A 15,126-nucleotide genomic window follows, 5' to 3' on the forward strand; every position below is an offset into this window, starting at 1 on the left:
TGTGAACAGGATCCTCCAAGCATATGATCCTTACACTGGAAGCATCCTCGAAGGATCCTGGCGATATCAGTGATCCTTACTCTGGTAAAGTCCTTATCTCAGAACTTTTACGTTTTCTTATTTTTACCTAAGGATAAGGATCATGCATCCTTCATCCTCTTCTCACGGACCATTTGAGTTATGATAGTCCAGGTATCTTCAGCATATCGTTAAAGATCTTCAAAAGCACCACAGATCCTTGGGTTCAACCCCAGTTATCCTTGGGCTTGTCCCCAGTTTTCGCCTGTAGCGCACGATGATCCTGGTATAGTTCACGTCTTTGGGACCAGTACCCACTTTCGGGGCTGACAACCTCATCGTACTGGCTATACCTAGGATCCTACGTATAATGGTAGACGTACCATACATCCGTTCCTAAGGTTTCTAACGTTTTCACGTTAGCTAAGGTTTTGACATTTTCATGTCACCAAGCTTGGATAGTCGCTAGTAAGGGCCATACTCCAGTTTACATACGATCCTTGGGCTTGTCCCCATTTATCCTTTGGGCTTGTCCCCAGTGATCCTTTGGGCTTGTCCCCAGTTATCCTTCGGGCATGTCCCCAGCTACTAATTTATCCTTTACATTGGCTTAGTCCCAAGTTATGTTCCATTTTCAGGTTTTCGAAGTTAAACAAATAAGGATCCTTAATCCTTATTATCTATTAAAATCTCGTCTACGGTTATCTTGATTAAAGGTTAGGATCCTAGCTTGGATCCTCAGGTATGATCCTTGACTATTTTGATTATACTCATTATTCTGAACAACCCTTGCACTTTGACAGCTAAACCTATGATCCTTGAAATAAACTACCTTGAAAATTTTCAATGATAGGATATTTGATCTAGGATCATATCCTAAATTTATTAAACATGATCTGCTCAACTTTTGTTACTCTAACAAAATTATTTCTAAAACAATTGGAAAACAAGAAGATAAATAAAGGATAACAAAACAAGATAAGCCAGAAAGATTAAGGTTATTTTATTAACAAAAGGATCTTAAACCCTTTCAAAAAGTTGTCAAAATTGCCAACCCACGTTTCTACCAGCAAAACGTGGCCCGTCCACATGGGTTGGCAAAGGGTGTCCATTGTCTATGCGGTCTTAGCAGGTGCAGGAAATTAAAGGCGGCAGGATCACAAAGGCTTCATCCCCCAAACAGAGGATCCCTCCACCACTTGCGATCCTACCTATTGTTCAAAGGATCCATGATCCTTAACCCTAAAAACTATTGTTTAAGTTACAGACCATAAATTATTTCAAACATCAACAACCACAAAAACCACTTCCAAACCTAAAAAAAAATTGGGCTCCGGCCTAGTCACAAATATCCATCATCGCCCAATCCAGCAGCTCAAACCTTTGCTGCTCCATCACCACTAGCTTCCCCACCTTGATCCTTGCCAGCATCACCACCTTCAAGCATAGGGATATCCTCAGCTTCATCATCGTCCTCCAATTCCGCCAGCCTTGCCTTCCAACCCTCCACATCCCATGAGCTCTTGTCGAAGGCAGGATCCTGAGCCTCCGCAGCCATCTGCAGTTGTATCTTATACATAGCAATCGCGGCAGAGACCTTGGCATCCTGGGTGATCTCCTGCTTTTCGCCATCCATGTTGATCAGCATTTGAGCAGCCTCATCCTTTGTAGCCCGGAGCTCCTTCTCAAGATCAGCTATCTTAAGATCCTTCAACACGCCCATTTGTTGAAGGTCGGCGATTTGACTTTCCTGATCCTCGACATGGCCAAGGTAGGTCTCTACTTCAGCAAGTTTCTGCAAAAAGGAAAAAGGTAAGATCAGGACCAGGTGATCCTCAAAGAAACAGAATACACAGACAGAATACTCAAGTAGGATAGCCAACAGGGGCAATGATCCTTACTTCATTAACATAATCAAGAAACTGCTGGCGGAGCAGGGGAAATCCTTGAAGATCCTCAGAAGCCTTTCTCTTCTTTCCCTTACCCCTAATAGGAGCTTTAGGGGCTGAAGCAGAGGGACTGGCAGCAGAAGCCTTCTTCCTTGCAGATTTAACGTTTGCAAGATCATCAATACCAAACTTGGAGGCAGACTTGACAGATTTCCCAGCACCTACGCAATCAAAATAAGATAAGTACTTTAACTAATTCAAAAAATCCTACATAGAACTACTTTTTAATGAGGATACTTACTTGACATTGTGGCAGATGCGGAGGATACTTCCTGTGAATCTTGAATGGCAACTTGAAAACTTCTTGTCTCGGATCAAGCTTCTTGAAGGCCAAAAGCCTCTCTTTTGCCGCAGGTGTCAGCTTCAGATAAGAGATGGAGATAGCTGCACAATAAACAAAAAACAAAGAAAGACATTAGTGATCCTCATCATAAGAGACAAGTCTGATGGTGATCCTTCCAGGATCCTCTATCCTACCATGAGTAGCCCACTCCTTGGGCAGATCCTTCCCATTAGGGATGGTATCCCTCCTAACAAAGAAGAATCGTCGCTTCCAATTTGTATCATTCTTGGTGACCTTAAGAACAGGGTGATCCTCCCCAGCTTTCCGTTTCAACAAATATCGACAGGAACCAAACGTGGTAAGATCGTATAGCTCAGCCAGCTCCGACATCCCTAAATCAATCCCTTCTTGCTCGATGATCCTTTCCAGGGTATACAGAACCCTCCAGATCATCGGCATGGCTTGAATATAAGACATGCCGGTCAGGGAAAAGAAAGATTGGGTGAAAGCTGGAAAGGGATACGAATATCCTATGGTAAATGGAGTTACAGGAAAAGCCACCCATGTGTCGGAAACAAAATCGCTTAAAGCAATGGGAGTGAAAGACTTGAAGATAGCATCCGCCGGAAAACAGTGACGGATCCTATCAATGTGAGCATCGGAGAAGCAGCACCTCTCGGTGGGAGAGTCTTTAATGATCCCTTGACCTTTCAAAGGGCTATTCTTCATGTGATCCTTGTGAGGAGAATTCCGGAGCAACATCTTCGCAGAAGAATAGAAAGAGAAAGAAAAACAGAGTAAGAGAAGGAAAGAAAAGAGAAAGAATACCTGATCGATCTTTCGGACGAGATTATAAAGGGAGTAGCTCTTGAATTTAAATGCAAATTGATCCTAACTCTATCTCCTATTTATAATGATGATCTGCAGGATTGTCACGTCTATGACGTAAGGGTTGCAACGGCTAGTCCGAGTTTAACGGCTAGTTATCCGAGTCGTTCGTTGCAGATAAGATCAAAGCAAAATATAACTCATTTATTTACAAAATCACTCCTTATATTTTGGGGGCAATTGTTAGGGCTGGATTTTTATAATACATGATCCTTACAGGTGATCCTAACCAGTGATCCTTGTTTATTTGGCAGATAGTGATCCTCAGCAGAGTTCCAGGATCAGGATCACGGACCATCATAGGATCCTCATGCTAACAGTTGCTTTCATTGAACTTAATGTCATTTTGCAGGAATGTCTAGCAGGATCCGCTCTTAGCATCACAATCAAGGGACGCGTCTTTACAACTTTGGCATATGCTTAATCAGAGAATAACGTTGTAAAGGATATGGAAACTCAGCATGATTTAAGGGCGATAATTTAGGCTAGATTTACTTTTATTTCTAAAGGGGTAATGAGCTGATTATTAGTCTTTTTACCTAAAATAGGCCACCTACACTTGTATATATAACACTCTTCCCCATTCGGAAGACACACAACACAATTCTCACACGCTTAGACACTCGAAACTATAGTGATCCTTGTACTCAGCTCATTATCATCCGAAGTTGTAACCATATTTTGATATATTGAAGTTGGTGATCGGTAGTTGCCATCACCCGAGGTTTTTTATGCCGGAGATCATACATTGATCAAGGGCTTTTTCCTCGTATAAATCATTGTGTCTTTGCATATTACATACTAAAGTGATCCTTTACTCTTTCAATAAACCAAGCATCATACCCCGTTTACATAGAGTTTGGTTGCATTATCCTTGTGTGATTTTTGACCAAAACAATGCATGTGGTACTGTTGCACTCCATGAAGCCAGGATCAAACAGCTTGAAAGCACCGTTGCTGACCAAGGTGCCATTGCTGAAGCGAAGAGCCGGCACTACGAAAGCCTGCTGAAGAAGGTCACCCAAGAAGCTGAGGTCAAACTTGCCACCGTTCAAATGGATCATGATCAAGCCATGATCAATTTCCGGGAGGGAATCAAGACTTCCGCTATCATCTCCCTGTTACAAGCACGTATCAAGATGGCCTACGAGGCCAAGGAGACGGGTCTTGTTTGTCCATCTTGGCCAATTGAATCCTGGGTGGCCAAGTTGAAGGAGCTCGGAGGCAAAGCTGTGCCATTTCCAGCTAAAGCCGGTGAGTCTTCTAAGTCAGCACAGGTGGTGGATCAGGCTGGAGACAAGAAGGATGCTGGAGCGGATGCTGGTGAGGATGCTGGACGGGATGCTGGTGAGGATGCTGGTGCTGAGAAGCCAGGGAAGGCTGGAGAGGATGCTGCTATGTGAGGGCATGTGAGTGGGCGATGATGGATGTTGATGCTTAGGCCGGAGCCCACTTTTTTTTTAGATTTGATGTTGGTCTGTAATCCCTAAACAATTTACTTTTCTGCACTTCACTTTTCTGCACCTGAACAATTTACATTTCCTGCATGATTTTTGAACAATACAACAGTTGGAGGTGGATGGGTCTCGGTTTGAGATGAAGCCTTCAACTGTTGGGTAAATATGGTAATGGACCATTAGTGCTCTTAGTGGACGGGCCTTGTTTTTAGGTGAAACTAAGAGCACATCTTTTGGTATATTAATAATATAACTCCTCTTTTGACTTTATTATTGTTGTCGTTGATATATTAATTTCACTTGTGAAAATTCTTTTGTTTGAACATTTTTGAGAATATATTGTAAACGTATCCCGGTAAATATCCTGAAAGATATTTTGATAAAATACAATCTATTAGTTGTCTAAATAAAAAGGAAAGATCATACCAGAGATTCTTAGAGAATCATTTTCGATTCTTCATTATAAGCTTGTCCCCAGTGCATACTTATAAACTTGGATCCATCCTTGTAATGTATGTCCCCTGTGCTTGACACAGAAACACAAATGTATTCATATTTTAACTCGAATGAATTCCAAATACCCCAGGGCAAAACCCTTAATATCCTGAAATGAACCCTTAGTATACTGGGGATAAACCCTTAATATCCTGGGGATAAACTCTTAGTTTCATGCGCTGCAGGCGAGAGTGTATAAACTCAAAACCTTAGAAAGGTGATAACCTTTAAACCTTAGTGAGTATGAAAATACCCTTTCGTGAGAGAGGGTGATCAATCCTCATATACCTTTAGGATTCAGGATATAGCCAACAGTAACGAAATTGTCAGCCACTTTTACATGGACTGGTCCCGCCACCTTGAACTATCCCCGAATAACTTGCGCTCCAGGCGAGGTGTTTAAACCCAATTCGGAAGAAAGGTGAATACCTTTAAACCTGTGAAGGGATCAGTATCCCTTAAACGTGAGAGAGGGGGCCAATCCTCTAATCTTTCGAGCTATCCTGAGTACACATCTTGGAGCTATATCCTGGAGCATATGCTGCAAAACAATTGTAAACTAAGGTGGGTGTTAGCTTGGCTAACACCCCTCCGATGCCTAAGTCAGTATTGGGTTCAAGATAATAAACAAATATATTTAAAAGAGGTAGAATACATACCATTCTGGGATAGAAATTAAATTCTATTCTTACTTGAAATAGAGCTTTAAGTGTATAGCATTCCAAGACCTTGGTAGCATATTCCCTTCCATATTCTTGAGTCTGTATGCTCCTTTCCCTGCTTCTGATTCAACTTCGTATGGTCCTTCCCATTTTGGAGCTAACTTGCCATCGGCAGGATTAGTAGTATTCTGAAAAGCCTTTCTTAGCACCCAATCGCCAACTTGAAATCTCCTAGTCCTTATGTTCTTGTTATATGCTCTGGATATTCTTTGTTGATATGCTGCCATCCTTAGCCTTGCTGCGTCTCTTTTTTCGTCTATGGTATCCAAGTCTTGACATAAGGTTTCAGGATTCTGCTCAGGATTCTGTAGGATAGATCTTGCAGTAGGTATCACCATTTCCGTTGGAATTACTGCTTCTGCTCCGAATACTAAGGAGAATGGGGTTTGGCCGGTTGCATTTTTTACCGTTGTCCTGTCAGCCCATAACACAAAGGGTAATTCCTCTGCCCATCTTCCTTTTTTGGCTCCAAGTCTCTTCTTTAAGTTATTCACTATTATCTTGTTTGAAGATTCAGCTTATCCATTCGCTTGAGGATGTACCGGAGTAGACGTTATCATTTTGATTCCCCAACTCTTGCAAAAGTCGGTAGTCCTTCTGCTTATAAACTGGGACCCATTATCACAAATGATTTCAGCTGGTACTCCAAACCTGGTCAGGATATTCCTCTTTATGAAGGATACTACTTCTTGGTCTCTAACTTGAACAAATGCTTCAGCTTCAACCCACTTAGAGAAATAATCCGTCATTGCCAGCATAAAGACTTTTCCTCTCGGAGCTTTTGGTAACTTCCCTACTATATCCATCCCCCATTTCATGAACGGCCAAGGGGATGCTACAGGATATAGTGGTTCAGCTGGTTGATGCAATATGTTACTATGCCTCTGACATGCATCACATCTTCGAGCATATTATGCAGCATCTTTTCTCATTGTTGGCCAATAATAACCTGTCCTTAGCACTTTTGAAAATAATGACCTGCCCCCAGTATGGTTACCACAATCCCCTTCATGTATATCCTGAAGTACTTCTTTGGCTTCAGGATCCTCCAAGCATCTCAAGTATGGTCCTGCAAGAGATTTCTTGTATAAAATATTATTTATAATAGTGAATTGTGATACCTTCATCCTAAATGCCTTAGGATTTTCATCTTCGGGGATATGTCCTTCCTTGAGATATCTCATAATTGGAGTTGTCCAGGATTTAGGATCCTCTTCAGGAGACACCACTTCAGGATCTTGAATACTTGCTACTTCCTTATGCTGAGGATCCGTTGCAGGATACAGGATATGTGATATCGGTATTGGGATTCCTTCTGGTATCCTGATTGATGATCCCAAATTTGCCAATGCGTCTGCTTCAGCGTTATCCTCTCTTGGTACCTGTTCAAGTGTAAAAACATCGAAATATCCTGCTAATTTTTTGAGAATACCGAGGTATTCAATTAGTTTCTCACCCTTGACTGCATAGGATCCATTAAAATGATTAGTAATTAACAAGGAATCAACATATACTTGCAAATTCTTGATATTCATATTCTTAGCCAATTCTAATCCTGCGATTAAGGCTTCGTATTCTGCCTCATTATTAGTAGCAGGGAATTCACATCTAACAGCCTGGGGTATTATGTCCCCCTGTGGCGATTTTAGTAGTATACCTAAGCCTACACCCCTTACATTAGATGCACCATCAGTATATAATATCCAGGATTCTAAGCTTTCTCCTAATTGTTGTACTTCTAGGTCTACTTCATTTTGAATATCACTACTGAAATCAGCCACAAAGTCTGCTAGAGCCTGTGAGTTTATTGCATTTCTAGGTTCATATACTAAATCATAGGCACTTAATTTTACTGACCACTTAGGCATTCTTCCCGACATCTCCGGTTTTCTAAGCACATTCTTAACAGGATAATTAGTTTTAACATGAATCCTATGTGTTTCAAAATAATGTCTAAGCTTTGTTGATGCCATTACTAGAGCCAGTATTAGTTTTTCTGGGTGAGAATATCTAGTTTCAGCATTTAACAAACTTTTGCTAACATAATAAACAGGATACTGCTGACCTTCGTGATCCTTTACGAGTACTGCACTTACTGCATTCCCTGATACTGCCAGATACAGGGATAATGGTTCACCATCCTCAGGCTTCATCAATAGAGGCGCGGTTGAGAGATACTGCTTCAAATCCTGCAGGGCTGCTTCATGCTTCTCGCCCCATTCAAATTTCTTATTCTTTTTCAGGATATCATAGAATTCTTTACACTTTTCCGAGGATCTTGAAATAAACCTATTCAAGGCTGCCACTCGTCCTGTTAACCGTTGAACATCCTTCATATTCGAGGGTGACTTTATATCCAAGATAGCTTTGATCTGCTCCGGGCTTGCCTCTATCCCTCTTTTCGTTACCATGTATCCTAAAAACTTTCCTGCCCCCACTCCAAAATGGCACTTTGCAGGATTAAGTTTCATATTATACTGGTCCAGGATATCGAATGCTCCTTTAATATCCTGAAGATGATCCTCAGCTTTCTTGGATTTGACCACCATATCGTCAATGTACACCTCCATGGTGTCCCCCAGTTTGTCTTTAAACATCATGTTCACCAATCTCTGGTACGTTGCACCTGCATTTTTTAAACCAAAAGGCATAGCAGTATAACAGTAAATACCTGTTGGTGTCATGAAAGCAGTATCCTCCTGGTCCGAAGGTTCCATTTGAATCTGCTGGAATCCTGAGGATGCATCCATGAAGGTCAACATTTCATGACCAGCAGTGGCATCCACCATCGAGTCTATATGAGGCAGAGGGAATGGGTCTTTTGGACAAGCTTTGTTCAGGTCTGTGTAGTCTACACAGACTCTCCACTTCCCATTCTTCTTTTGAACCACTACCACATTTGCTAGCCATCTAGGGAATTTGACTTCTCTAATCATCCTGGACTTCAATAATCTTTCAACTTCCTCTTGGATAATTGCATTCCGCTCAGGGGCGAATTTCCTTCTCTTTTGTTGTATAGGCTTGAATGACCTGTCAATTCCAAGCTTGTGAGTAATAATGTCTTTAGATATACCTGTCATGTCCTCATGCTTCCATGCGAATGTTGACATCCTGCATTTCAGAAAGTTAGTTAATTGCTCTTCAATATCCTGAGGGATATTGGTCCCTACGAGCACCGAGATATCAGGATTATCCTGATCCAGGATAACTTTCTTCACATCCTGCTCCGGATTCTCCACGATATCCTGGGCCCGCATCTTTAATTGCTATGCTGCACTCGGTTTGGTCGAGGATTTCATTGAGGATGAATAACATTCTTTTGCCTCTTGCTGATCACTGTCGATCTTGACAACCCCCCAAGGGGTAGGGATCTTGATGCATTGGTGATATGTCGATGGTACGGCCTTCATATCGTGGATCCATGGTCTTCCTAGGATGATGTTATAGCAGGATAGAGAATCCATCACACAGAAACGTTGCATCTTGTTGACTCCTTCGACATATACGGGCAGCTTTATCTCTCCCACTGTGTTCCTAGCTTCTCCACTGAAACCAACGAGCACAGTGGACTTCGAAGTGATATCCATCGGAGACACATTCATTCTCTTCAGAGTCTCCAGTTGTATTATGTTGACGGAGCTGCCATTATCAACCAGTATCCTGCGTACAAAATGGTTAGCCACATATAACGTTATTACCAGAGCATCATGGTGAGGATCCTGGAAAGTATCCCAGTCATCTGCATCAAAAGTGATCACTTTGTCAGTTGTGAGGGTAGTCATCCTGACAGGTTTGTCTCCCCTTTCGGCCTTAGCTTCCTTTGCATGTCTCTTTGCTGCTGAATACGAAGTTCCACATATGTCGGATCCTCCCGAAATGAAGTTGATTATCTTGGCATCGGCGGGAGGTGATGTCGCTCGCTCAGGATCCTTCTCAGTATCCTGACCCTTATTCTTCTTTCTTCCTAAGAGATCTTTCAAATATCCCTTGCTTAGAAGATAGCTTATTTCTTTCCTCAAAGCGATGCAATCCTCAGTCATATGTCCAAAATCTTCATGGAAAGCACACCATTTCGATTTGTCTTTCCAATCTGCTTTTTGTTTATTCTTTCGAGGCCATCTTGCCTTGTCCCCTAGACCCTGCATGGCATACATCAATTCAGGAATGTTAACAGAAAAGCAATATTCAGATAATTCAGGATACTCTTCAGGATCCTCATCTTCGACAGCATTCACTCTCTTGCTCTCATTTCTGCCATATGGCTTAGGCCGATATGACTTGAATGAGGATTCTGACTTCCTGTTAGTTTACTCATAAGTGCTGGATGAGTTCATTCTTTCTTGCATCTTTCTGTCATCCTCCAACTGAATATATCTTAGGGCCCTGTTCCGGGCTTAATCCAGGTTCCTGCATGGGTTCATTACAAGGTCTTGATAAAATTGAGAATCCTTTTGCAGCCCCATCTTGAAAGCTTGCACAGCTGTTGCCACATCAAGATGGGGAATGTCTAGTGATTCCCGGCTGAACTTGTTCACATAATCCCTAAGGGATTCCTGAGGCCCTTGTGTTATCCTGTAGAGATCACTTGTTAATTTTTCAAAGCTTCTACTACAAGAAAACTGACTATTAAATAAATTTACTAAGTGAGCAAAAGATGTAATCGAATGTGGAGGAACATTCAGGAGCCATTTCAAAGCCGATCCTGTCAAGGTTGAACCAAAACCCTTGCATAAGCACGCTTCCTTGAGATCTGGAGGGATATGGTTAATCTCCATCCTTTCCCTATACTGGGCAATATGCTCTTCAGGATCCGTGGTTCCGTCGTAAAGCTTCATGTTCGGAGTCTGAAATCTTTTTGGGATTTCAGCATCACATATAGGATGCACGAACCGAGATATCCTGTGGCTATCCTGGGATACTTCAGGAATTGGCTGTGTCACACCCCCAAAATCCACACGCGGAGTATCACCGCTTGAGAGCGTGACATGACCAGGATCAAGCCACCAATCATATTGAACATGTAATTAAGTAATAAAAATCAATACGAAAGGTGTTTATCAAAACCAACATAAGTAAGTGTAGCGGAAGCATTTATGTAAAACCCAACATAAGTATAATTGTTTGAAACGTAATAAATGTTTATCAATCCGTTGCCCACAACGACCTGCTCCTCCTTGTGCAAGCTCCCATAAAGTACCTAAGGTCCTGCAAGGCATGCGGCAAATAATCAACAAACTAGTTGAGCGAGTTCACAGAAAGTAAGTGCGTAATAGTAAATTCACGAGTATCAAGTGGCTCTACTGGGCCAGTATAGGTTTCTATTGGTGGGGGCTTCCCATGTTATTAATCCACTAGACTATGTCTAACCATAAGTGTTCTTCTCAACCGAGAACAGTAATACGTACAAGTTTACGCAGGATTTACGTAAGTATCCTTCACAACCGAGGATAGGGTACGTGGGGGTTTACGTAGGTTTTACGTAAGTGCCTGACACAACCGAGGCAGTAGTGAATATCCATTCACGCAGGTTTTACGTGAGTATCCTTCACAACCGAGGATAGTGAGTAGCATATGTGTACATAGGTTTTACGTACGTGTCCTGCACAACCGAGGACGATGGTATGGTAGTCTAGTAATGGTATCCGAATGAATCTATCCAACCTTAATAATCCAACCCAATTCCCAACCCGGGAATCCCATGCCTTGGCTGTGTGAACTCACCTTGGTTTGCTCGGCAGATACACAAAGAGTACAGATAAGCTAGTAAATGGTCAACCACGTCCTATCATGGTTATAATACAAGTCAGGCTTTGACTTCACGTAATGCACGTATAAAACATACAAGTTAACATGTTTCGAGCACTTATAGAACATGGTAACACTTAGCAGTCAAGAGCATAACTTGTGCGTTCTAATCTCGGCCCAACATAACCCGGCCCAATTATATACCACATATTACCAAATAACATATTAGCCCAACCAGATAAGCAGTCCAATAACATAACAGTCATAAGTCCAATTATTTGGCCCAATTGATTTGGGCTCGTGACAGGCAGGGTCCAATACAGTGTACGTGCATAACCGGTCTCGAGTCGCAACCAGCGATCTCGAGTCGCAACAGGAGGTTTCGAGTCGCAAGGGCTGGTTTCGACTCATCATGGTCCGGTCTCGAGTCGCAACGGGACTCGCAACCGTGGTCTCGGCTTGTCATGGTCTGGTTACGAGTCGCAACGGGACTCGCAACCATGATTCCGGGTTATGCTGCTTGTGGTCTCGAGTCGTGATTGTGAGGTTTCGACTCGCAATCTATGTCGCAACCGGATGTGTAACTAGTTTCCATAATTTATGCAACATTTATTCCGTGATTCAAGCTAACACTTAGGCAGTTTCGGAAACAGATCAAATCAACGTTTATTCAGCATTCAATCATATTCATAACACCTTCAAATCATCATCATCTAGCATGTTCATAACAGCATCAAAACAAATAATCGGATTATCAAACAAACCTAAACCGAATCATAATCATATCATCATACTAGCATGCAACTTAGCCGGTTATCATTCATACAATATCTGATTATATTTATCATCATAACAATCAATCCGAGGACCGAGCATAACAACATAATCTAATCGGCCCTAGTTTATTATCATGCAACTCTAATCGGTTTAATCTAAGCATGTAATCATAACATCACTTAACACGAAAGCATAACCAAAACACTAACCGATTTCGAGTGAAGAGGTGTAACCCGAACGAGAGGATGATCTTGTGCCGTCGGGTTCCAAGCAAAACGAGGGAGAGAGAGAGAGCTTCTAGGGTTTTGTGACTTGTGTGTGTTTTGCAACTAATGAGAAAACAAGTCCCTAAAGGGTGTTTTGTTTGTTTGCGCATAAGGGGAGTGGGCCGAGCCCACTCGGCTACTTCTAATGGTCCGCAAGCGAGTGTAAGGCCCAATAGGCTTGTGCGGTCCAAGGGTGTTGTGCGATTCGGGTTTCCAAGTGTTATGCGGTTCAATACATACAAGCACACATAATACACATAAACAAAACATATCAAGTATTCATTCAATTAATAACGTTCTCGTAAACACGTATCGTTACATAAAGTAGGTCTAAGGTTCGAGTTGTCACATTATCCCCAACTAATTGGAAATTTCGTCCCGAAATTTGGTATGCACTCACTGAGGAAGCTAGGTAAGTTCAATCGTTCACTGGTTTTCCTGGGGTGTCACATCCTCCCCCCGTTGATCTGGAATTTCGTCCCGAAATTCCGAAGTAGTAGCTTCAGCCTCAGTGGTGGTTGCATTGGTTTCGAATAACTGGGGGTACTTTTCTGTCATCCTGTCTTCGCGTTCCCAGGTGTACTCTGGGCCATGTTTGGAGTTCCAACGTACTCGAACAAGAGGGATTCTCTTGTTTTTGAGGACCTTCACATCCCGGTCCGTGATTTCGACTGGTTCCTCGACGAACTGCAACCGCTCGTCGATAGTGAGTTCTTTGAAAGGAATGATAAGGGTCTCATCTGATAGGCACTTCTTCAGATTCGACACGTGAAAGACATTGTGAACTGCTCCGAGTTCAGCTGGTAGGTTCAACTTGTAGGCTACTTTGCCTATCTTCTCAATGATTTCGAACGGTCCGACGTACCGCGGATTTAGTTTGCCCCTTTTGCCAAAACGTACCACACCCTTCCAGGGTGAGACTTTCAATAATACCCGGTCCCCGACCTGAAATTCCAAAGGCTTCCTACGCTTGTCGGCGTAAGCTTTCTGACGGTCGCGTGCTGCCGCCATGCGTTGTCGTATCTGTGCAATCTTTTCTGTGGCGTCCACTACAATCTCTGGACCCGTAATCTGACTATCCCCCACCTCTGCCCAACAGAGAGGTGACCGGCATTTACGCCCGTACAATGCCTCGAATGGAGCTGCTTGAATGCTGGTGTGATAACTATTATTATACGAGAACTCCACCAAAGGGAGATGCTTTTCCCAGCCGTTGCCGAAATCAATAACGCATGCCCGAAGCATGTCTTCAAGTGTTTGAATCGTTCGCTCAGACTGCCCATCCGTCTGAGGGTGATATGCTGTGCTCATGTCTAATCGTGAGCCGAAAGATTTATGCATCGCTTGCCATAACTCTGACGTGAATCGTGCATCCCGATCCGAAATGATGGAAGTGGGCACTCCGTGCCTCGAAACAACTTCTTTAAGATAAACGTCTGCGAGAGTGGAGAACTTATCCGTTTCCTTTATAGGTAGGAAGTGTGCAGACTTGGTGAGTCGATCCACGATCACCCATATGGTATCATTCCCACGCTGGGATCTAGGCAAGCCTGTAACGAAATCCATGGAAATTTCTTCCCATTTCCATTGCGGTATTTTAGGCTGCTGAAGTAGGCCAGCTGGTTTCTGGTATTCAACCTTGACTCTCGCACAGGTCAAGCACTTGCCGACGTAAGTAGCAATGTGGGCCTTCATGCTAGGCCACCAGTAAGTAGTTCTGATGTCGTGGTACATTTTATCCGACCCTGGATGTACCGAGTAACGAGACTTGTGAGCTTCATCCATCACAAGTTCGCGTAGACTGCCATAAAGTGGGACCCAAATACGCCCCGTTACATAATAGGCGCCGTCTGCCTTCTGTTCCATTCGTTGTCGTGAGCTGCGTAAGGCTTCAGCTTTGACATTTTCGGGTTTCAATGCTTCTACCTGAGCATTTCGTATCTGTGCTGGAAGGCTAGACTGAATCGTAAGCTGTAGCGCTCGCACGCGCTTAGGTAGTGTGTCTTTTCGACTGAGGGCATCAGCCACAACATTGGCTTTGCCTGGATGGTACTTGATGGCGCATTCATAATCGTTAAGTAACTCGACCCATCGTCGTTGACGCATATTCAATTCCTTTTGCTTGAAAATATGCTCGAGACTCCTGTGATCGGTGTAAATCGTGCACTTGGTACCGTACAGGTAGTGTCGCCATATCTTAAGCGCGAAAACAACAGCTCCCAGCTCTAAATCGTGCGTCGTGTAGTTCCGTTCATGAATCTTTAGTTGACGAGAGGCGTAGGCAATAACTTTATCTCGCTGCATCAATACGCAACCCAGACCCTGTATTGATGCGTCACAATATACTACGAAATCATCTGTGCCCTCTGGCAATGAGAGAATAGGTGCGCTGCAAAGCCTATCCTTTAGATACTGAAAAGCAGTTTCCTGCGTGTTGCCCCAACGGTAGGTGACACCCTTCTGTATCAGTAGTGTAAGTGGTTGCGCGATCTTGGAGAAGTCTTTGATGAACCGTCGATAATATCC

General features: G+C 42.9%; 1 long non-coding RNA gene across 1 annotated transcript; it reads right to left on the minus strand.

The window, feature by feature from the left end:
* Positions 1-10,833: 10,833 nt before the first annotated feature.
* LOC118483728 lies at positions 10,834-11,582 on the minus strand. The gene is made up of 2 exons (XR_004871262.1): positions 11,534-11,582; positions 10,834-11,017 (listed from the first exon to the last, which is right to left on the minus strand). It is a non-coding gene; the product is annotated as an uncharacterized LOC118483728 (long non-coding RNA).
* Between the last annotated feature and the right edge of the window lie 3,544 nt (positions 11,583-15,126).

Source organism: Helianthus annuus, chromosome 11 (genome assembly GCF_002127325.2).
Source record: "Helianthus annuus cultivar XRQ/B chromosome 11, HanXRQr2.0-SUNRISE, whole genome shotgun sequence".
Taxonomy (NCBI): Eukaryota; Viridiplantae; Streptophyta; class Magnoliopsida; order Asterales; family Asteraceae; genus Helianthus; species Helianthus annuus.